The 24,835-nt window shown below is 46.1% G+C and overlaps 1 protein-coding gene and 1 long non-coding RNA gene across 2 annotated transcripts in view; one reads left to right on the top strand and one right to left on the bottom strand.

Moving 5' to 3' along the window:
- The window catches only part of LOC119458800 (actinia tenebrosa protease inhibitors-like), a 96,451-nt gene that overhangs the window by 25,947 nt on the left and 45,669 nt on the right, over window positions 1-24,835 (top strand). The window lies entirely within an intron of this gene.
- LOC125946694 (uncharacterized) lies at window positions 4,754-12,007 on the bottom strand. Its single transcript, XR_007467786.1, has 3 exons — window positions 11,896-12,007; window positions 6,943-7,022; window positions 4,754-4,999 (listed from the first exon to the last, which is right to left on the bottom strand). It is a non-coding gene; the product is annotated as an uncharacterized LOC125946694 (long non-coding RNA).

Here is a 24,835-nt window from a genome sequence, read left to right as displayed (position 1 = left end):
CCAGTGCCCTGACGCAGCTATTTAATCGCTGAAGTAGAGCTGAGCGCAAACAGCCGTCCACATTACGCAATTTAATGGGTAGTGTTCTGGCTACGCTTTGTAGACTGGAATGCTAGAGCCTGGATCACTAGAGTCTGTACAGGACTACGTTTACCTGGGTCAGTTACTCACATGGAATCCTGACCATCAGAAGGAAATTTAGAGAAGAATAAGAACGGCATTACCAAATCCTGACTGGAAGCTTACCACTGTCATTGAAAACAAAAGTTTAAAATGCTTGCATTCTACCGGGGCTAATATATGGGGCAGGAACTGGGGGATTTACGAAGAAGCTGGAGAACAACGCGAAGAGCGATAGAACGAAACGTTAATAGGTAGGAAGAGAGCTGCGTAGATGAGAGAGCAAACAGAAATAGCGGATATGCTAGTTAACAATATAAGAAAATAGAGTGCGCAGGCCATGTACTGCCTAGGGCAGATAACTAGTGAACCAATATAGTTAGAGAATGGATGCCACCCTACCGAAAGGGCAGTCGAGGTCGGCAGAAAATGAGTGAGGTGATGGAGTTAAGAACTTTGCAGACGGAACTAGTAATCGGCTAGCACAAGGCAGGGGTACGTGCATATCGCCGAGAGAGTCCTTCGTCCTGCAGTGGACACAAAAATAGGCTGATGATGATCACGAAAACCTCAAAGGTTCCAGAAACGGATGAGTACATGATGGGCCCTATATACGCAAAACACACTGAATCAATATGTCGGATATCATGCGTGAAATCCCAAACTAGGAATACTGACTGAAATAAATACCTAATAATAGTAAGAATATATTGATTAGAGCTGGAAATGCTGCTTCAAACAATGAAAAACACAAACTTGAATCTCAAGTTCCGAGCGTGATGGCGAGGAAGAAACATGCACATCTGCAGAGTGGTCTCTATAAGAAGATGTTGAAAAATTCAGTTTTTCTATTTACACAGATCAGCTTTCACAAACATTCTACATAACGTTTTGATATTTAAGCAATGATATTTAAAAGTTTTTTGCGTTTCTACATTCAAACTGACCAATTTTACAGGTGGCCTTGGCAACAACTGCGAAGCACAGAAGCAATTTTCGTCATATGGCTAGATACCCGGATGTCATGACTTACCCAGCAGTTTCCTGCGATTGTGCAAAATCAAATAAAGGTGATACAAATACATTGTGAGATATGAGCAAAGCTGGAGCACTATGGTATTTAAAATTTTTGAGGCATTCGGTAATTATTTACAAGCTTGGCAAATAACATGAATTGTAATTTCGGCTCTTTAAATGATAGCTATATTTGAAAGTACACCTTTGGGAAAGGAAGAAGAAGCCAATGATCCTTCAATACGAAACAGAAAATGTGTTTTTAATTGAAGACAGCAATACAAATTACCAAATGGTAAGTTTATTTAGGACTGGCCTATATTATTACGAGACGGCAATGTGTACTTTCATGGCACATGAATCAATACAGTTCGTCAGAAGCCCATGGACGTGTTCGCCATTGCACGTAGGGCACAAGAGTACTTGGAAAATGGGCCCAAGCCAAGCTGCTCGTTCATTCCCTAACTAAATGACGCACATGTGGTACACGCAGAAGGCTAAAAAGTGGCCTACCCAAATCAAAAAACAAATACCAGTGTAGAAGAACAGCGTGCACATGGTATAGGATTTACATAAGCAGGAATAAAGTTTCCCAGAAAGACCAGTCGAGATTTTGATAGGTGGATCTACCTTTTTTCCTTGGCGGCTGGTCGTCTCGGCTGGTTAGTTCTATGGGGTTAGTAGGTTGGCGTCACGTGCGAGCGTTGTCGGCGGAGAATGGCTGTAAAGTAAGATAATGTAAAAAAATGAGCTCATTCATTGGCGTTTATAGGCATCCTGGTGGGAAGGATGGAGTTAGAAGTCTAGGGAAACATAGGGAAGGAGGGCGTTGTGGGGAGCGGGAGGATAGGAAGGCTTCAGAGAACGTCACAGAAACAGTTGGTGTCGTAGGCGGCGTATGTTTGTAGCTTTAGCAAAAAATTTGCCGTGAGCTGGTCAGCACCTGAGAAACTCAAGGGAGAAGAGTTGAAAGAATGACCTGAGTGGCCTAGTTGCAGTGCATCGGGAAATTTTTGAAGGTATGCTGGAGTGTGTGTGAAAGAGCGGGGTCAGTGGGAAGCAGACGTGGTGGATGGGACCGGATTGGCCTTTAAATGGACGTTGACCTCACTACATTGGTGTAGACGTTCTAGCGGCGGTGTGCAGATCACCCTTTGTGATGAAAGCACCGAAAAACATATGCTGACGTTTGCCACTTTGAGACATGTCGGTGGTGGCCTTTCAAAAAATAATTTGAAGATAGGGAAGAAGGAGAAAACAAAAGAAAACGGCAGAAGGAGCAGGAGGCGGCTGGTGTAAGGAAAGGGGGAGGGAGGGGGAGACTATCTCCTTTGGTTGACATTTGCGTAGAAGTGCGGAAAGAAAATAATAAATTGAGTGGGAGGAGAAGGGCGATAAAGAGCTGGAAACGACGAAATAGAGTAGCTTAGGAATTGAGGCTAGCTGATAGCATAACGAGTTTTCGTGCGTTTGTTAATTACATGAGAACTTCCGGAGATCTTTCAACTTTTAGCGATTCTAAGTTGCCTCGTGCCAAATTGATCTCCATACGGTGTAGGTATTCAATGTTTTGTATGAGTATTCGCATATTTCCTCTCAGGCTGTGATCGCAAACTTGTAGTATGCAGCCTGTCCCAGCTATCATGCACCAAGATTAAAAAGAAAGAGCAGTAGCATTACTCGTAGAAAACCTAGCGCATGTTGTTTCCAGGAGAGTGGAGTTAGTAGCCGCTAGTATTATTTTCGTTACGAAGTTTTAATTTGTTATTTGTAATTAATCATCCAACTAGGGAAGTGCTGCCCTGAATATCAATGCGCCAATGAGAAAATTGTACAGCAACATGAAAAACTCCCGATTCAGCTTTCTGCTGCTCAATACGCGCTACATAAAAGTCTTTTTTGGAGCGTGAAAGAAGCCCGCGAATATGCGCTAATTGCCTCGAGAGGCCAGTCGTGTGGCAATTCTGCGTGCATTCGTGGGCTTCTTTCTCGCTCGGAAAAACATCTTATGTATAATTATGCATTCAACCTAAATCCTCTCAGTACCAAATGAAAAAAAAAAGCTAGCCCTCTGATGCGCTGAGAATCTGGTCTGCTGAAACCGCATAGTAGATTTCTTCGCCATCATTCGAGAGGGGACAAGAGAGTTAAGTCCAGAAAGTCAGATTGATGCCATCTGGCCGGGTAGCCAGGACATTAGTTTGGTCATGATTGGCTTAGGTAGCTACATACGTCGGACCAATTTTCTGTGGAGCTCGATATAAAAAACATGCGTTTTCAAAAATATTGTGGCATGTCTAACTGGAAAATGTCATCACAAAACCGATAAAAAGTCCCTGAAACTTAGAGAATTGATAAAATGGCGACCCTGGTCATATAAAACTTACTTTTTAGTTTGAGTGTCATACTAAGGACCGGAGAATAGCGTCTCATTGGCCTGGGTTTACGCTTTCACGGGCATGCCGGCATACCGCCTCCTAATTTAACGAAGCTTAGCCCACCGGAACTACAGGGGGACCTGTGAGTATGGCGTCAATAGCTGTGTCCTCGACACCCCTCAATAGCAGGGCTTTCCATATAACTTTACCAGCCAAAAACATTGACATCATTGATGTCGCGTGCAAGGGTTCGCGTGCAAGGGTAATGTTTTACTGCGTTGGGATTCCTAGGGTACTACCCGGGCTTTGCGGGAGCCAACTATCTATATACAAATGCACTTTGCATTTTTCCATGGTGGTGTTTAATTATTTTCCCGCCACGCTGGTTCTCTGTGTGGTCCACGGTCGAATAGTTAGAGCAGTGAGCTGATGTGATGAGGGAACAGGGTTGAAAACCGCCCGTGTGCCCATATTGAGTCATTGAGTGAGCGCACATGTACGTCGCTCTTCAACAAACCTGTTTTCGCCGACATGGGTCACTCCATATGGGAGGCTGGGTATGTACCGCTCTCACCGACACTGTTTGACGCCGACTTGGAGCAATTGCTATGTGACACTCGGTCTGCGCTGGTCTTCAATGAACTTGTTTGATGCCAGTTTGACTCATTGGATGTGTGCCAGTAGGTGTGCACCCCTCTACAATGACAAAAGAGATCCTTTCAATTTTTTTCCCGATGCTGCACGGAATCAAGCCCAAGTCACACAGGTTCCTCAAGGACAACGACCGGACGCTTTAGCAGGCTGCGCCACAAACACAATACTTATCCTGCCGCTTTTCAAATAATGTCTTTCACGAGAACGCTTTGGCGAGCTCTGTCAAAGCGCTGTATCTGTCACTCTTCATTGGTTCGCTTGTATGTGACACTGGGGGTGCGGCAAGTCACGGAACAATTCTCAGCGTTCGCACGCCCCGGCTTGCCACGCTTCTCATCTACGACGCTAAGCGTGGACTTCCAATCAATGTCACGAGATATCGCAGCGTCTTTAGAAAGAGGCGCCAGAGGAGCCTGGACGACGAATGACGCGTTTCTCGGCGCTCGCACGCACTGGCGTGTTATGTGTTTTAAAGGCCATGAGCAGCCTCCAAAGCGGAGACGCACATGACGTTGTGTGAGTGTATGACGCAAAGCATTGTATGAGTGTATTGATTTAATACAAAACACATTACCATGAATAGCAGATCTAGGTGCTCACGGTGGTAGCCTAAAGAGTATGCAAAGCGAATAAGGCTGGACTTCTTCCCATGTTCTCCATGCGCTTTCTCGGGTATGGTGCGTCTGCCTCTCCACGATTCCAAACAGATTCCGTCCTCCCTCCATTTCAAATTTCACCTTGGCTTTTTGGCGCACTGAAGGCACTAAAATTCTTGTGGGCTCCTTGTGTACGAAAACAGGCTACCGGGCTAGCTTCTTCAGCAGGTCTTCTTACTGTAAACATATATAGTCGGCATGTAGAAACTGCATGTTAATTGAAACAAACTTTTCTTACTGAACGTTTTGTTTTTTCAATATGACTTGGCAATAAGCACTGCAATAATATACTGGTTCCAGCTTGCAATTTTCACGCATTCCACTTTTATTAACATGGTCATAACATTGGCAGGTCACAAGTGAAATTCTGTTCTCTGTTTTCCTTGGATAGATATTTTAAATCTAACTGAAGGTGTTACACATACAAATCACCTATTTGCAAGTCGCCTATTTTGCAAGTTTTCGGGAGGCTGTTGTCATGACTAGTTGGTGATTGGTAGATGACAGCTGCTTCGTCAAAATTTGCTAAGTAGTTCCCACTTAGCATTCAAAGAAACGAATGCAGAATGTATTTCAGGTAAGCATGCAACTCCTAGGCGTGTAGCATTTTAATGTTACTATAACTGCCTGAAACAGCTTTGTTGCAAATAGTTTCGATTCCTAAAGATTGCACTCGTCTGCTACCATTCTTTGAGGAATTGCAAAATATTTGTTCAGTCTGAAATATGCAATGTCTTTCTTGAATTACACCATAGATTAGGTAAGTGCAGCACTGCAAAGGCCCAGCTACACTGACACATCATTGTGGCACCACAAGAATTTTAGTTCCTATGGTAAATTGAAAGCTCTAGTCACTACGTAGACGTCATAGCTAATTTAGAAATGGTGAAGGCTTGAGCATATACCTGCAACACCAGTCTATCTGTAAACATAATGAACACTTGGCAATGTCAAAAAACGCAGCATATATCAGACTCAGCAAATATGGCCGTTTGGGCGGCGGCGTTTCCCTCAGGCCATTTCTGCAACTGTAGAGGGCTCATGGTCTGTGTTCTCACTCTCACGCGCCTTCTGCCTTGCATGCAGGTAAAATATGCTGCATAGTAAGTTACAAAAAAAAAACACTTCACTGTTATACTGATAAACTTGGAGTGTCTATGTGCCTAATGTATTAGTAGTGCCTATTACAACTGTATATTGGAACGTTTCTTTTTTCAAGAGAATATTGTCGCTACCCAGACTTGCTCAATAAAATACCACTGCAACCTCAAATTTTGTTGCTGAATTATAGACAGCAAAATTTAAATTACGCAGAAAAGATGCTTTGAACAGCTGCACTACGTGCTTACGTTACTAAAGAAAATTAAAAGTGCAAGTCGCAAAACAAGGCGACAGTGCAGTATATATTATGAGGTTATGGCTTTCAGCTACAATTTAATTGTAAAGTACTTCACTGCCATTACTGACGCAACATGTCACCTTCCTTGGGCCCATTTTACTTCTATCACATTTACTAAAACATGTTATTTGCTATTACAGATCGATTTAGCAAATGTTTAATTTTTCTCAACTGATTATACTTTCTGTGTTGGAATTAACAAGACAAGTAGTCTTTCAACTATAGCTGCGAATACAGAAGATTTATTAAATATTTGATGCCATCAAGATGTATAAAAACCTCCTTATAAATTAAATTTACTTGTGACAGGACTGCGTCAACCTCATTACTGTCCACAAAATGGACTGTGGTGAAGCCTAAAAGTTGAGTAAAAATGCAATGAAGGTTGTAGCTGGAAAATTGGCTGCACTATACACTTCAGTAATTTATTTTGCAGTAATGTGACCTAGGCTTGAACATGACATAAATGTACCATCCCCAACCATAACTGGCCAAAGAGAAGGCATTATAAAGCATAATGCTCTTGATCTGCACATAAGCACTATTGAAAAGTCAATTTCCATTCTGCTCGCATCGAAATGCGCCCCTATTGCCGAGCTCGAGAACTGTAATCTCATCCTCTGCACCATAATATCGGACATCAGGCCTTCACATGTGTGCACAGCATTGCCAGAATTCAGTGGACACTAATAATCGTTTCTCTCACTATGTGGTCACTTACCATGTTTAGGGAAGGCGCCCCTGGATATAGCAAAGGTGCTCATACTTGTGTGATGGAGTGTTTGGAAGTCTCGAGAGCCCCTGCGAAAAAACTAAAGATTGGTAGTATTGATCATCATCATCATCATCATCAGCCTATATTTATGTCCACTGCAGGATGAAGGCCTCTCCCTGCGATCTCCAATTACCCCTGTCTTGCGCTAGCGTATTCAACTTGCGCCTGCGAATTTCCTAACCTCAGGTAGACCTAATTATATTAGAAGAGAACCAGTGCAGGTCGTGTGTGATGCAAAACCGATAGGTTCACTCAATAAAAGCATGCGACCGTGCGCCTCACTTTATCAAAAACGCCTATTCATCGTTATTTACAAGAAAGTTTGGCCAGACCTACGTGTCGACATGATGGGCATGCATTCCGAACATTGACTTGCCATGCATGGTAGCTCTATATTCTGGAAAATTAACAAATTTGGTGCGATACGAATAATCACGTTTAATGAAAAATTGTCGCAGTTTCGCCCGAAAGGCGAAGCATCAATTGCGATAGCAAATTAGTAGAGAGATATTCGGAGTAGGGATAGTAGTTTTATCGGCTGCCTAAACTTGGACACTTTCGCTTACTAACTGAATTAACAAGCGTGGTGTCAGCACGCACAGCAAACATGAATAGATCATACTGAATGACCGCAGACAGCGACTGTCAAAACGCTGGCAGCAAGCGCAGCCGCCGCAGCGGGCGAAGGTTCGTGTGGTCTATCGCTTCAACGGAAACAGCGGCGAATGCACAGCGCATGCAAAGGTCAGAGCCGTGTGGAGATAAAAAACGGTGCGGGCGACTGCCACAGCCGCGGGCAAAGTACGAGCGCAGTTGTTGGCAGAGTAGAAGCTGCGCCCCTCCCCCCTCCCTCCCGCACTGCCTTCCCGCTTTCTTGCTTTCGCGCGGGAGATTGAGTGGCAAATTCGCCTTACGCCCGGTAGCAAGATATGCCTTTGGTGCCGGAGCACAGCGTCGCCCCGCTTCCCTCCGATCCATACCCCCACGGCCTTTCGCGCGACGGTCGCGTTTGCTTTCCGCCGTGCTTTCGCTCTCCGTGATAGCGCGCGCCCCCCGCCCGCTTTCGCTCGCGCATACGGCGCGCGGCGACGATTTTATCACCCTTGGACTTGATACGGAACCTCACGGCGACGGCGACGCCGACGGCCGAAATCCGGTTGAAGTGTCCATATAATTGCTATCGCAGTAAAAAAGAACATTTATTTGTAAGCACCTGTACTTTCAGTAGCCCCAAGCACCTACAGCTTCACATATTTCCTGGACAGGGGCTTCTTTGCAAAGTATTTGACTGACGTTGAATGCATAGTTCACCAGCAGTGGCCGCAAAAACCGAACAGATATCAGCTCCATGAGTTTTACTCTGTGAATGGCATCACTCTCTTTTCACTTGAGCAGGTTTGAAGCACACAGGGCGGGCACAGCACACTTCACCAGTGTTGGCAATGGCTTTTGCAGAGTAGGGTTGTGCTTCAGGGCACGATCAGCAAATGTCCTTAGCGCGTCAACGGCAAACAGCAACTGGTCTGACAGGTAAAGCGGCCCACCTCGGTCCTGGCTGCGAGTGAACTGCAAGGTGGGTTGATTGCTTGCAGGCTTCGTGCAGACTGAAGTGCAACTTTCACAACGCCTGTGCTCCTTTATTACACGGGCAATATAGCCCCCAACGTAAGCAGTTGCCGAAATTTCAACTGAAGGCAACTGCTGCGGCAAGACTGTCGTGTTGAGCCGTTGCAAATCACATGCAGCTCTCTGTAGCTGAGGAAGCTGCTGTGCTGGCGAAGGAGAAGCTTTAGTGTGAAGGTACCTGTCGACATTTGTGCACGTTCACTGTGAGCAACATTTGATGTCACACTGGATGCTGCAATTCCAGCTGTCAGAATCTTCTCCAGGCTTGACAAAACAGAACGAACATTCAATATGTCATTGCAACCGGCAGACATTCGCAATGTGCCAAACAGCGACTCGATCGGGTCACTATTAAACTTGCGAGTGAGAACAAACAGGAACTTCTCCTCTGTGAGCTAGTACTTGATACAGGTAACTGTGGAATACATGGTCAGAAGCAATGTTTTGTACGTTTCTTTAGCAACAAAATTCCTCTGTATCTCCACAGCTTTTTTTAGTTTGTCCAAGTACATGGGCCATGTTACCTCAAGCCATTCCAGTCTGGCATCTTCGGCATCATCGAATTTCCAAGTGTCGGGAAATTTTTTGTGGATGTGTTGGGTAGTATTACTCGTGCCATGCAGCACAAGCCAGCGATACATGTTCTGCATGAAAATTATGGTCTGGCCTGCATCCGCGAATGAGAAACTTAATGTGTGCCTAGCTTGGTCCCTCAGATGCTCTATGGCCGCAGTAACATCAGATGACAGAACCTGAATTGCCCTTGCGACATTCATTTTTTCTATATTATTCGGGTAAACATGTTTGCGGCTGAGATAGCGGACAGGCTTTACAACCAGGTCCTTCTGTAGTTCGTAGAGCTTCTTGATGTAGCAGGACGAGACCTCTCCTTTCCGGCTAAAGTCATGTGCCAAAAACTGCGAGCGAACATTTTTTAAAACATGGCATGGATCGAAACTTAAAGAGAGGAGCCTCTCACAGTCTCAGGCGTGTGCTATCCTGTATGTAAGAAGACCATCTTCAAGAAGTTTCATTGCATTGACGTTCAATTTGTGGCTATCACTCAATAAACGAAATGCCCTGAAACCATAGCCCTCTACTTTCTCGAGCACAAACATCAACAACTTGTGAAGCTGTGGGCCTGTTAACCCCTTGGTAAAATACTAGGCCACTGGAATGCGATACGATGTCGAGAGTCCAGTGATCAGGAAGCAGGGAAGAGAGTTCGCTAACGTGAGTTCACCACCCTGTTGTTCCAAAGAGATGTCTGCGTGCCCCACAAAGCAGTCCTGCTCTTCGTTGTACTGCAACTTTTCCTTGATCTTCATCTCACCGACAATGACCGAGTGAGCGCACTGTTGACTGTGGTACACTCAAGCTCTCCGCTTCTACTCTAAGGCGATCTTCGGCGAGTTTGCTGAAGCCTGTTTCTCCACTAGTGTATCCGACGTAGTTGCTCAAAGTCTTTCTGCAAGGAAGCGTGAGAAGCATTTCACTGCGAATGTGTTCATACGCCCTTGCCGACAGATACCTTAAAACTACACAACGTCGGGTTATCTCCTCACACCAGCTTGGGCTCTTCTTCATGAAGTTCTGGATTTGATAGATAAAGAATCGAGCTGCAGGTTCCTTTTCTTCCACCCTCTCCTTGATGTAAGAAACATCCGCCACTAAGTCATCCTCGTGTAGCGTTTTCAATTCCATTTTGTACTTGTCGACGGTCTGCTGCAGTCGAAGCAACTGACTCCTCAATCCCTTTTCTTTCTTATCCACTTCGCTCTCTCAGTAACAAGCACGCTTGAAGTTGACCTGATGTTTACCTGGACGCTTTGATCGCACGAGTTGGCTGCCGTTGATGTGTCCATGGAGCAGCAATCAGACATATCCTCTACTGATGAAGTAGGAGCTGCTGCTGGCAGCAACTGTTGCATCGCTGTGCCGCTCGCGGAGTCATTTAGTGCCATTGTAGCACTCTTTTGTCGATGCTTGCTGTAATTCGCGCCGGCGTTGATTTCGGCTGGAGATCGGACGGGTATGCAAAAACAGACGGCACTACCCCTTTCTTTAGACATTGCCGCTTGCCTTCTGTGAAGTCTTTGAAATGTCGACTGCACACTTTGGTGTAGCATGAGGTAGTATTCGGCGACCACTTGCATCGTCGTATTGCGGCAAGCCATCGTGCTCGTGCGTCCAAGACATGTACAGCGGGTATTTCATGAAAGAAAAGCCCTGCTGTTTTTTTCTCTCGTCCGATTTACATAATGGCACACAACAGTAGGCCATCGTAAGGCATGCTGCACACGTACTTGTCGGAAGCTATCCGAAACAGCGAAGTGGAGCACGGCTGAACGCAACTGTGGCTCACGATCAATGAGGCTACAGAGACGAAAAGGCGGCAGCCCAGACTCTGTTTACCCAGCGCCCCTAGCGGCGGCGGCGGCGAGAACTGGCGTTCGACAGCCGCTGAAGGTGGTGGGCCCGGCACAGATTTTTAGAGAGGCGGCGCTGATCGTATAAATCTGATTGATGGCGCTTTTTTTAGAGAGCCCGCGTTGGCCTCATAGGCCCGTTCATGTACGAAGGGCACAATTTGGGCTTCAAATTTTTGCCCATGCGGTGATCCTACAACTGTAAGCGTGCGGCGTGCAGGTGGCGAAGCGAACTGCGAATCAACCGTGCGATATAAGTCATGTAGCTAAGAATGGCGGACGGTCAGCACAGACGACTGATGTGCCCCGTTCATTCCTCTCATCGAGTTTGTTAACTTTGAAACGTGCAACACGCGGGAAATGATGCAGAAATAATGCACATAGATGAAAGGGCTCAACGTTTATAAATAACAGCACAAGGTGTTAAGAAAAACAACACAACGTTAACCTTTCAACGCCGGCAACATGTCATTCTAAGGATCACCAAGCAACGGAACATTACAAAAATACATTTATAGATTCCGAAGCCTCAAAACGCAAGCAATAAAAGAAACATACGCAAACGTAAACGTGCCTCTTATATAATACATTCCAATTAAAATAATGGCACCTTCATTCTGGAACTTACCGCCTAAACCCCCGCCTAAAGAGCGCTGCAGCTAAATGTGACTACTTATGTGAGCATGAAGACGTGGAACGCCGTTTGCGCTCCGCATTTCAAAGACAAACACCCGTCAGAGACTTCACGGCTGGCCCTGCCAAAATAAGTATAAAGAACAGTAAACGCAACGGTTCCAAAAGTTCCGCAATCTAAAGAAAAGCTGCACAATTGCTCGGTACGCACGTTTGCTGAGACTGCGGCGGCGTATTCGAGGACGCGCAACTCTGCTTTATCAGCTAGCCGCTACGACCGTTGCTGCGCTGCATCCTCTTGCGGTGTAAACTGCGGCGCTGCTGCAGTGCAATAGCAAAATAAAAACTGTGGTTTCTACCTCATTAACTGATGGACAGGAATGTTGGATAATATACCTAAGGAAATGCACAATACTCTTGCTTCCGCAATGCTAACGCCACATCAAAAAATTAAGTTATAACTTAGGTCAAACGTTTTATTGGGTCATATGCCTATATATGCAGCTTCAAAACGAATAAAAGCAGTTGATAGCTTGCGCCCTTCCCGTCTACTTCGTTTTCCCTGTTTACGTCCCTTTGTTTGGGCAACTGTTCCTAACATAGCCATGCACCAACTCACCCAGAAAGAAGTTTAAAGCTTCGCTAATTCACGAGCAGGTAACTTCACGAACAGGTGACTCAAGAAATAGTACGCTGTGCGATGAACCTTAGTCGAGCAAGGATGGTGACCGTCATGTGCAGTGCCTCGGGGAAATGCATGCAGCAGTACGACAATACCTGCTTTCCTGTTCTTGCTCTTGATTATACGCGATGAAATCATTATTCGAAAAATTCGAGAGGTAAAATTGCCCCGCACAAGGCACTACTGGTAATAAAATCACCTCCCCATCTTGTGGAATGGATGCCGCAGTGCTACAGTTGACATGCTAAAGTCGAGGGGCGGGGGGGGGGGGGGAGTCCCCCCCCCCCTCCCCTCTGCTCGCAGTCATTGCATTTCTACAAAAAGTGTCGTGCGCTCGCAGAACAACAGCCGGGCATGTTGAGCTTCCGGGTAACAGTTCAACCGCGCCATGCGGGCATTCCATACACAGTGCAGGTCAGTCGGCATTATCAAGTCGTATGGTACTCCAATGTCCATAAATATTATGCCATAAAATGTAGTGGAAAGTCCTTCATTATCGTTAGCTGAAGCACGCTCTGGTACCAAATGCATCCAGCTCTCTGAAACACTCGCGAGCCAGCTTTCTGAAACATTTTCTTTTAGCTGTTTATTCATTTTATTACCTACAGTGCCTTAACAGGCATCAACAGGCGTTACAGCGACGGAGGATTACACAAAAAGATTTTAAAAATACGTACATTGTCAGTCACACGACTAATAAAAATAACCACTTATCACAATCAGTCAAAAAATACACATGCCACTGGAACAAACTTAAAGGCGGTTACGCTAATATAGAAAAGAAACCATCACTAGACATAACAGAGGCAATGTTTCGCGGCAAGTGGTTCCATTCGCAGATACTTCTAGGAAAGAAAGACAATCGAAATAAATCTGTCTTGCATGCTGTTTCCCGTACCTTGAACATATGATAAACTCTGTCTGAGACATAGTGAGGTACTCCATAGTGAGGTTCTCGTCTTCTTTTCTCGGGAAAGCTCGCGCTTTGAGACGCCGTGTCCGACTTGCACTATCTCAGGGATTTTCATCAGCACTTTCCTCGTAACAGTTTACACTACCTAAAAACAGTGCGACGTTCTGGAAACATCATTATCGCGCAAGTTCATCTCGTGTTAACATTAGTTAGCCGGAGTACAAATGCCATCGTCGTTTTAACATACACTATTCAGATAGCATAGCCACAGGTACGTACTATTTGATAACACGTACATAGTTGTACTCGTGGAAAGAGGACTCGCAAATACCATCAGTTCGTCATCAATTATTCGCCTCTTCTGACGACCTAAAAGGTCAGCCTAACTTTTCATCTTTGCTCATGAGTTCATTACGAACAACAGGAGCTAGCGGCTGCCCCTTCAGCGCACATTCTCCATATTTCAAACACCTGCGTCTTGGTTAACTGCGTTTTCTAACCGCGCTCAGTAAAAGCCAAAACCTACGTTCGTCAATTCCTGCCAATATTTCCCGCAAAAATTTCCGTCCAAGAAGGAAAAACAAAACAGCAACAAAAAAGCATTAATTGTAGACTGCTAGATCGGGCGATATTAATTGCCGTCTAAAATCCGCCTAATAGCAGCATTTTCCAGCTTGATAGAATTCTTCTCGATGTTGCCTCCTTCAATATCGATGTTGGATGGTCAAGACGAAATATTCATTATTAAGAATGATTATCAATCTTTTGTACTAGCCGGGAAATGGCACTTTACAATTCGGTGTCATGTTTAAAACACGCCAAATTTTCGCGCATGCTCTGTGGTTTCTATTAGCAATCTCAAATGGCTAAGATTAATAATTCAGGCAATAAATAATTGAAAGAAGCAATTTTTGCGCGAGTGTGGCATAACGCCCAAAAGCCCGAGTGTGCCTTAACGCCCAAAAAGCTGCTTCACTTGAGCGCCACTGCCCACTAATGCACTGCGACAACGCTCAGTGATAAAAACGGTCGGTTTCTTGGAATAAATTTTCTTTCAAATGTTGTCTCCTACGTACCTTTCACGTTGGGACATGCGCCAAACAGTCTCTGAAAAAGACAATAGCTTTAAAAGTCAAATGACTTCCTAGGCTGTGGCCATAATTTCCTACGAAAAAAAAAGCAGTTGCTCTGACACACGACTAACGTACACAGTATAGGACATTCTTAGTAAACTTGTAGACGTAAAATTCTGAAGCACACGGAAACGGCATGTTACAGTAAACATCAAGATACATAAACACGTTTTCTCGAAGGCTATGGCAGTCTATTGCCTTTTTACCCCTTTAAATAAAAAAAACTTAATTGAAGGTATCGATTTCGTGACGTTCATACTGGTGCCCAACAGTTCACAAGGTTTCAGCTTTCATTTTCTGCGTGTTTTTTCTTTCGTAATTTCGGTTTCTAGACAAGCAGACCAGACCAGGTAGTGGCGTAGCTCTGAAGAGCCGTTTTCAATGTTAGAGCGAAGGCGTTCTGCCCTGTTGTGGTGCCCCACCATTATTCAAAATGGATACGTCACAGGAACAAATCCACTGAATGTAAAATGTCATTGCGTTGTGTTCTATAGAGCACCTCTTAACATTAACATAATTTCTGGTTTGAGTGGTGCTTTCTTCAGGACAGCCACACAAGAAAACAATGCTGCAGAATGCTTTCATATCATATAATCGCAACCTTAAGCCACCAGGTATATGGTCTACACCAATAGGCTCGCACGGAGCCAGAGTCTTGATGGGATTAACCGTGGGAAAACAACGTTTATAAAGGGCGCGGGGCGGGGGTCTTCAACATTGACCTGTTGCTTCCTCAGGCTCACTTGTATTTGTATGGTGTGCCACCAAATGCCAGCCGAAAACATACCGCGCTCTCGCACAGATAAAAACAACGTCGCGGCTCGTTTTTACCACCAAGAAAATTCTACTGCCAATTTAGCCACAGCTTGGAAATTGCTTTGACTTGTCTACAAAAAAAAAAGAAAGGTCGGTCACCTATGTCGCTCACACAAACGGGGAAAAAAAGGTTAATACCAGCTAGAAAGTTAATATGCTTGCCTTTGCTGGCTGAAGCTGATGATATGAACAACGAAGAGGAATATTATTTCCAGGCTTCACCTCTTCTGCAGGAGCACAGTTGGCAGTTGTGCATCACCTTTTTTACACGGTACTGTTCACGACCTTTACAGTATGCTATGCGCACGGAGTCATGCCTCGCTTTAACACTATGGTAAATCGTGTCGAAATTCTTTACAGACTTGCTTTCACCCTGAAGTTATAATGAGTTTCATTTGTTCAGAAGACACATTTGACGTATAATAGACGTCAGTTGATTTGCATTAAGTGCGTCAATACGACATGAATCTCGCAACTGACTTAAGCACATTTAATGTCAAGTAAGGTGTCCTATGTTAACCGGAGCGAATTCGTACGATCGTTGTCTTCTACGTCGAAGACACTTCATTTTACAACAAAGGAAAAAAACGATTTTGCATCGAACAGAAACAGTCCAAGATTTCTTTAAATTATGTTGGTTTGACCATCTAGAAAATAGAGGCAACTCTCAAGTTTGAAGATTGAGTGCCGCGAACTTACATTCCACACCGTCAGTGACTTTGCTATATTCAATAATGCGATCGAAGGCTGCAACAGAATCACAGAAATTACGAGAGCTATTTTGGTGATGTCTTATGGCAAGCCTAATCCTACAGGCGTCTTGATCTTCAAGTATATTTTTAGGTTAGAGACAGAAACAGTGGTTGTCGGTGAATTTGCGGAAGAATAGCCGTTTAAAATGCATTGCGCTGTATAAAACGGCGGACAAATATGTTATTTTTCAGCGTAGCTTGTATACGCTAGCCGGCGCCGGCGATGTACCTCTAAAAAAAACAAGCTCCTTTCAGAGCTACAAAGACACGTGGCACGTGCTCGTCACGCGCTCGTGCCACTGCTCCCGCGTTCATCGTCGTCGTCTGCTTCCACAGCTGGCTGCGCTGCCGCTGATCATTACAACGTAGAATTTCACTTCTGTCGCCGTAATGGAGAGGCCGCGTTTACCAGCCATTGCTTAAGGGGGTATGAGACATTCATTATCTTACGCAACGGCCAGATTTAGTTTTGAAGAAATTTCATGAAAATCTATTCAGAATGAACGTGCTTGGGACAGGGCTCGTCGTCGACGCGCCCATTCTAGCGTGAGCGCTTCCGAAGTCCATCCGAAACGTCAGCGAAAAGCTGCTGACCCTGAGGTGAGGGAGCGCGATGTTGAAGCCAAACTTCAGCGAAGATCCGCCGACCCCGAATGGCGGGAGTGTGATTTTGAGTACAAACGTCATTCACGCCCGGCGGAGAACGCGGCCGCACTAAAGCCTGGCACCGCCCCCTGCCCACCCTCGCCGCGGAGCCTCTCAGCCCGGCGGGAGTGCGCGGCCGCAGTAAAGCGCGGCCCCTCCACCTTCCTTTCCCTCCTTCCGACCGTTGTGCGCGACTGCAAAACTTGCACTTCCTTCCCGCTTCCAGCCCTTCACCGCGATAGCCGGCTCACCGTCGCATGCTTTCACTCGCACATACAGCGTACGGCGCGCGGCGGAGATTTTATCGCCCGTGGACTTTTTGCGGAAGCGCACGGCGACCACAACGCCAACGGCGACGCCATGAATGCGCCTGGAATGCCCATATAATTGCTATCGCAATAATACGCGGACGAAAACGCAAACAATTCCTCACCCGGTTCCTTATGCTGTTTCGTTTTAGATGGGTTCAAGGGGCACGTCAACCTTAACACTGAAAGCTCATTAAAGACAACTTTCTTGTTTCATTTATTCTGTAAATACAATTTGATCAAGTTAAATTAAAAAAGCCCAGAGCGCCGGGTACTGGATGACGAAATGAGCTTAGCCTGTCCTGAGTGGTAATAAAATGCGCTACGTACAGTAGGCCTGCTGATGCATACGAACTGCAAGCTTTTGAGATTGTTGGTCAACCAATTTGTATTTAAAGAATTCTTCAAGTGGCAATTGGAATACTGGAGAAGTTCCTGACAATTCTCGAAATTATGTGTGAAGGACACCACACCTGCCACAGGAGAGAAGATGAGATGTGGTATAGGCAACTTAAAAACAGTGGCATACAGAAAATAAGTGTAAATGACGGACAAAAACCACCTTCCCGAAGTTATATGCATGGTGGTTAGTCATTCAACTGAGCACAAGCACAATGTAGAAGTCTATAAACTAATCGAGCAGTCGGAGGCTAATGGGTGCTGTTTTGTGTGTTAGTTATTCGATCTAAGACAACGGGAACGTGTGCGTCTATACACGGATAGAGCAGTTGCAGGGTAATGAACGATTTGTGCAGTAACGAAATTTATGAAACCAGGGTTCTGTTGAATTTGAAGATTTTACCATGACGCTGCCACGGTATGTTAGTTGCTATAGCATTACATTGGTGATCTCGAATTCACTGGTTCGATCACAGCCATGGCTGGTACATTTTAATGGTGAGCAAGTAAATAAACACTCGGGTAAATAGATTTAGGTGCCCGGTAAAGAACATCACGTGGCCTAAATTATACCGCAGTCCTCTATTCTGGTGTGGCTAAGAATGATATTGTGGCTTCCGCACAAGAGCTGCGGAACAAAAAAAATGTATTTTTTCGGCACTGTTATTTAAAGCCTAAAGTAAGAAATACCAGACTTCTATAACACAAGTAACGCCTACAACAACCCGTTTACATAATCTGCAGCATTCAAAGTATTCTGGCTTAGTGTATATTATCAGTAGTCCTGCCGCCTTTTTATTATGGTTCTATGTTGTGAGTCTGCTTATGAAAGAACAATTTCGTATATAATTCGTCTGCACAAATCCAGATCACAGCAATCATCATGAGGTTATTGCCAAAAAATGACATCCCATGTAAGTTGAAAGGTTTGTTCGTTCGCCGATCTCACTCAGATTTATTGCCATGACAAGCACGAATGTAGGCACTATGACACAAGGCTTTCAGCAGCGAATCATCATGCCGAAGAGCGTTATCAGTGTAGTAGTTTGTCGTCATTGTTCAGTGCCTTTACAAATGGAGTGTAACAATAATAAAGTTAAAAGTTCACACGTTCTCATAAAAACGTGCTGCAGTGACTGAGAAGATTATTGTACATCGACACCAAAGGTCTCGTGCGGTCAGCAGACTTTCGCCTTCCCTATTGATTGGATTATCTCTCTCTCTCTCTTCATGGAGGCGTGGCTACTGAATGTCGCACTAGGAGAGACAGTGACGCTGAGCGGCATAAAATATCTGCATCAAAGTGAATCTGGCCCACTCAGGCTCCACGCCTTCAAACGCCTTCCGTTAAAAATAACGCAATGTGGTTGACACTATTTCTGCTCTTTCTTGGTTTCAGCGTCACCGGAGCTTGTAAGTTAATGGAATTTCTATTATTCGGATTCTCACGTATGCGTGCTCATAATTCCGACTGCTGTGAAAGCCTTTTTTTCACACGAACAGATAGCTTGAAAAGTAGAATGTACAACTATTTACCCCAAAACGATATAGTTAGCCTCCCTGGAAGAGCACAGTAGTGGTAAGCAGATGCTCAGAAAGAGCGCAACGTGATACCGCTGTAAAAGGTAGCTGCTGACGCGAACTAAGCACTTAAAAATTTCAGGGTGATTGAATGCGTATGGTGAATATGTTTTTAAGCAACCGTGTTCATCAAGACTCTATTGTTAAGTTACCCTAGTCTTGAATAGGGGGGGGGGGTTGAAACACGCATAATAAATCACAGTAATTGATTCCAGTGCTGATTGCCATTGAGTGTTAAATTACCGTATGGACGTACAACCCCAGAATTACAAATTTTAGACATTAGCGTTAGGCCGTGACTATACGTGTTGCAACAAACAGCGGATGTAGCACTCGGGTGGGCCTGCTTCGATTTTTCCAAAAATATAGGTTGCACCTGCAAGTCAGAGCTCATGGAGTAACAGGACTTCGTTTTCAAATGACGCTTTAGGGGGCAGAGAACGCATGCACAGATACACCAGAAAGAAAATGGAACATGCTACAAAGCATGCGCAATGACATTTGCGGTGACCGTGCGATAATATTTTCACCATTGCCTCATAGACGGCTTCATCAAATGGTCTGCGCTAGGCGAGCTTCTCGTGCTGGTGGATCCGGACTGGGGTCTATTTTTTTTAATAAAGTTGTTCTCTCTCTCTCTTCTCGTGCTAGCAGCATCCATTCATTGACAGCAAGTAGTTCTTGTCAGAACCATTTGCTTCCTACTCGCTCTTTGTGCGTTACTGCCCGAGATTTATTTCTTTGCATGAAACAAAATTACGCATGAGCTCTTCGCAGCCGTTTTCTTTCTTTTTTTTAGCGTTCACTGCAGCTACCATATGGCGCCCTCCTTTGGAAGCAGGGTAAACTATGGCTCATAAATTCCGCAATTGGAATGCATTGAATCTTTTTAGCGAGAAGTACTTGGCTTTAGAAAAAGTGTGCACAATCGTGGACACTGTGGGCGAACAGTAAGATTCTCGAAAACGCTCGCAGCAATTTTTTTTACGGCTTGAATGCATCTTGAAAAGTCTGCACCCTTTATCTTATGCCAAATAAACAACTTGTAAACGAATAACAATGAAAACAGTCATGCGTTTTTTATTTTCGTTATTTGGTACGCCTGAGATAAAACACTGCGTGCATAGGCGACCAGATGGAGTAAATAGAGTTGTAAAAGACTGTGGTGTGGTGGCGTGATCACAAACAAGACTGTCGCCATGCATCTGATGCCATTGATTTTGCATAAATTGCAACCATATAAATGCACAAGATTATATTTTACTACTCACTATAATGACAAGTGCACTTGTTTTTCTTCCTGCGGTGACAGCTTCTCACCGGCTAACAGAGGAGGGAAGGGGGGCATTGACATGTTTACTTATTTTTCATGTGACAACATTACAGGCCATATGAAGCGGAAAATCCGGCGGCCGTACGGCATTAACACCCAGTGGTACCAAAATTCACGTGGCCAAGTGATGAGGTCCCGTTTCAGTGTCACTTTCTTACACCGTGGCCTAGTGCGTGCGTTCATGAGCACGATCATGAGCGCGTCCATGCGTGCAGTGAGCGCATTCATAATGTTCCGTGGTCTACAAACGGTATAGCATTTCGCATTCCCACACGTAAGCTATTTCAAGTGTATCTGTTTTAAAAGTTCCGTTAGAAGTTTTCGATCTCCTAGACTAGAGATCATTTCAATAAGCAAGCTTCTAGCTTTGTTTAGATCGTTAGTTTTCTATCCTCACCGTTATCATGGGAGAGATTATTTGCACGTGTATAAAATTTTGAAACACTATTTTCTCAGTATGTGGTTCTTTTTTAAGCAGATAGGCTTTTCTTTCTCTGGCGACCACTTTTCACCAGCTAACAAATGCTAAACTTTATCTGTCCGTGAAGGAGGCTACTAAACGTATCGGAAGTTTCTCGAATGTTATCGATGGTTCTATCCGTCCCTTGTTGTCACCGAAGTTTGTGTAACAAGAATGTATACGCGACTCTAATTTTGTAATACTTTCTGGAAAGCACACGGGCACCAGGGGTTGTGCTGGAACCTTCGACCAGTCCTGTATAAGAGGATGACGAAGGTCACAGGGTAAGTCTGGTAATGAACTGTAACCCTTTCCATGCAGATTCCGGTCCTCCAGCTGTCCGAATTTGAGGGCCTTCCCAAGCAGTCTTGACTTTTCTAGAGGTCAAGGGTGCGCTGACGACAGAGTAGTCGGCATGTGTGTAGACTAAAGCTGTGACATTTTGGTAACAAATCAGCACATCAAGATCGGTAGTTTTCGCCTTGCGTTGCAGTTACATCTTAGAGTCGAATCACGGCTTATGACCGCAGCGATGGCCTAGCGGTAGAGCATCCGCCTCGTATGCGGGAGGTACCGAGTTCAAATCCCGGTGCCGCCGGGAACCCACCGGTTTTTCTCATGGGTAGAGATGTCCTCTGGCCTGGTGCTCGGCTGTCGTGGGGGTCCGCATCTCAAAAGAGGGCCCAATAGCGATTTCAGCTGTTGTCTCTGGGCGCCTCTTGTCCAACCACAGACAGCCTTGTAGACGAGCATCCACCGCGGCTGTGGGAGGCAAGTGCTGCCGCCGGGTACCTACCGGTAAAATAGGTACAGCGGTGAGCACTGTTAGGGTGAACACGCGAGCGCGTGGCCGACGGCACTGTCAGCGCCCCGTTACGGTCATCACTGGAAACATTGCGCATGCGCATCACGCCTTCCGCGAAATAATTGTTCCACCGCGCGCATGACGTCATGAATGCACTTGTTCGTCGTCTGCTAGCCGCATTTTTGTTTTCTAAGCCCATGCATCCTGCATTTTAAGATTTCTTTAAACGTCTGTGCTTGAACAGAACAAGACAAAAAAAACTTGTATATCTATGGGGGCGTGTCTATTCGTTCCCTTCAAAGTTTTTGTGCATGCAACGCCGTATATAAAACAACCAAACGTCTTTCGCAGCCGTTCATTCTGTCGCCAGATCGTATTATGGCTAGGGTTCCCGATGATGAACGGCGCTCAATTGTCGATCTTTCCCTGAAAGGTTATTCCCAGCGGTATATTGGCGCTTTAGTTAATAGGCCCCTGAAGACTGTGAACAGGATAATTCAAGCCTACAAGTATGAAGGTCGCATTCAGGATGCACCCCGCGCGCCCCGCCCTAAAGCTACCACAGACGATGAAGACGCCCTCATAGTTGCAGCTGCTGTTCGTAACCCTTTCTTGCCAGCCCCAGCAATACGCGAGGACTTGGATTTGGACGTTTCGGACACCACTGTTCGACGTCGCCTGCGTACTGCGGGCCTTCGCAGTCGCGTCGCAGCGCAGAAGCCACTACTAACGGCGGCAAACAAGGACGCACGACGGCAGTTCGCTGAGCTGCACGAAGCATGGACATCAGAAGAGTGGGGTCGCGTCATCTTTTCGGATGAGTCGACGTTTTCGACGCGACAAGACCAAAGATTGCGTGTTTGGAGACTACCAGGCACACGGTGAGGCAAACTTCCTGCTTTGAAAAGCAATTGTTTTAGTTAACGTCACAATGCCACGCAGGAACGACCCGGACAACGTGCAAGGTGTTTCTGCCAGTGGGAGATCGAGTGTGAACGTGTGGGGTGCTGTTTCAAGATATGGTTTAGGGCCCCTGCAACGTATACGTGGACACTTATCGTCGGAACAATACTGCAACATTTTGAACAATGTGCTGTTGCCATATGCGAGCAGTTTATTCCCAGACGGTGATTACCTGTTCCAACAGGACCGGTCACCGATACACACGGCGCGGGCTGTCAAGGAGTTCCAGGCGGAGCAGCACATGCAGCTACTGGAATGGCCTCCGAAAGGAGCGGACCTGAATGTGATAGAAAACGTGTGGGGCCGTCTGAAAGCTTCTTTGGCAAGGAAGCCCCTTTATTCCGCGACTTCGGACCAGTTGTGGGCGCAAGTCAGCAACGAGTGGGAAAGGCTGAAAGCCGATCGGGAATATGTTCGATCACTTTACGGCTCGTTACCGTCCAGAATAGCTGCAGTCGTTGCTGTAAGTGGTCACATGACTCGCTATTAGATTTGCTCATGTTTTTATATTTGTTCTCATGGTCTTGTTTAACTTGAATTGCAAAAGTGCAATTTTCTTGAATAAGAAGTTTAATAATTATCCCTCTTACACTCACTTTTTTCCTTCACGCGCCAATCTTCAATCCAGATGGACCTTGAAATGCAGAAGGTATCAGCTCAGCGAACAAAAAATGCGGCTAGCAGACGACGAACAAGCGTATCGATGACGTGATGCGCGCGGTGGAAAGAGTGTTTCGCAAAGCACATGCTGCGCATGTGCAATGTTTCCAACGATGGCTGTTACGCGGCGCTGATAGTGCCGTCGGCCACGCGCTCGCGTGTTCACCCTAACAGTGCTCACCGCTGTACAAGCGCGCTCCCGGCCTGGTGCTCGGCCATTATGGGACCTGAACGCTTGGAAAGGGGTGTTTGACCTCTACCCGAAGGTGCCCCCACCTCAATAGGTGCTTGGGGCGCCACATGGGAAATGACCGCCATGGGAGCGGCCCAGACACCACTTGTTTTCCATGCTCACGTTGGTTTCGACGGGATTTCAGGGCGCAGGCTCCTTTCCCAAGCGTATCACCCCTGAAGGAAGCCGAACGCCAGGCCGGGGTACGCTTGTACCCTTTTGAACCAGTGGGTGCCCGGCGGCGGTGGGAATCGAACCCACAGCCTCCCGCAGCCGAGGCGGGCTGGTACGTCGCGTCGTCATGACTTTCAGAGATCAGATCTTAGGCGCCTGTTTCTGCAGCGAGCTTTGGCGTCGGCTTAACCAAGTGAAGGAGCGCAGTGAACGATGAAAGAGCGAATACGGAGCGCAGCGAGGGATGAAAGACGCGGGCGACGAAAAAGCGGAGGAGGAGGGTGCAGCGAAACCATAAGGCGGAAAGCCGAAGAGGAGGCATGGAGAGAGCGTGAGAAGAAAAGCGCAGTGCGGCGGCGACGGCTACGAGATGGCACCAGAGTAGCGCGCGCCATCTCGGAGGTCTCTGAGCGGTGGATGCTGTGAATCGCGCCCGCGCGGCACCCTCGCTCTCGAAATCTCCAGATTAGCGAGGTAGTCGAGCCATGCTTCATTCCGTTTGAAACGTACAGCACAATACAGATTGTCCATGACAGCCAATATATCGCGAAATCAAAAGACGCATGGATCTGCGCTCAAATTTCGCAGTAGTGAGTATCGTAATAGTCGGTGAATTTATTGTCGGCGTATTTTTGGCTTCGAGGCTTTGTCGGGATGGCGGCGTGTGGTTGCTACGTCGTCGAGATTTATCTTGAAGCGACGCCTTTGTCAGCGGAGGCTCATCGGTATTTAAAATAAACAGCGACCGTACCTCCATGGGTTGCAGCCTTTAGTTTTCCGTTTTAGGGTTAAGGGACCGGCCACGGGATGGTCTAGCATACTATCGGCGCTACGGCAACAGGTAGTGGCCAGGTGGCGATGAACGGGACGGTCGTCGAGCGCTCCACTGAGTGGCGGAGAAGTAGTGGGCGATATCACGGCGAACCCTCGCAGTCCCACCTCCCGGTAAGGGTATCGGCGGTACACATGGCCAGCTTCTCCGGTGTGATAGGGGAGTGGGCAATAGTCTGAAGCGCGCCATACATCTGTCTTCCTCGTATATGCATATTTACAAAGAGGGGCGCTTTTCCTCCCCCCTGTGAGAAGTGGAGAGCCAAAGTATGCCGTTTGCACCCCCCTCCCCCTCACTCACAATTTTTAAAGCTGCCGATTTTGGCTCCACGCTGGAAAATCCAACAAGGCAGCCGCTGAGAGCAAACTTTCTGTGTGAATGCATTGGGCATGTAAGTAATGCTTTTCTTTATTACGCATCCCCTGTTTGGGCATCCCACACATCCCATGCGCTTGACCCGCTC

Source organism: Dermacentor silvarum, chromosome 7, assembly GCF_013339745.2.
Source record: "Dermacentor silvarum isolate Dsil-2018 chromosome 7, BIME_Dsil_1.4, whole genome shotgun sequence".
In the NCBI taxonomy this organism is placed as follows: domain Eukaryota; kingdom Metazoa; phylum Arthropoda; class Arachnida; order Ixodida; family Ixodidae; genus Dermacentor; species Dermacentor silvarum.
Note: the sequence above shows the minus strand (reverse complement) of the source record. Positions and strands in the feature narration are given on the sequence as shown.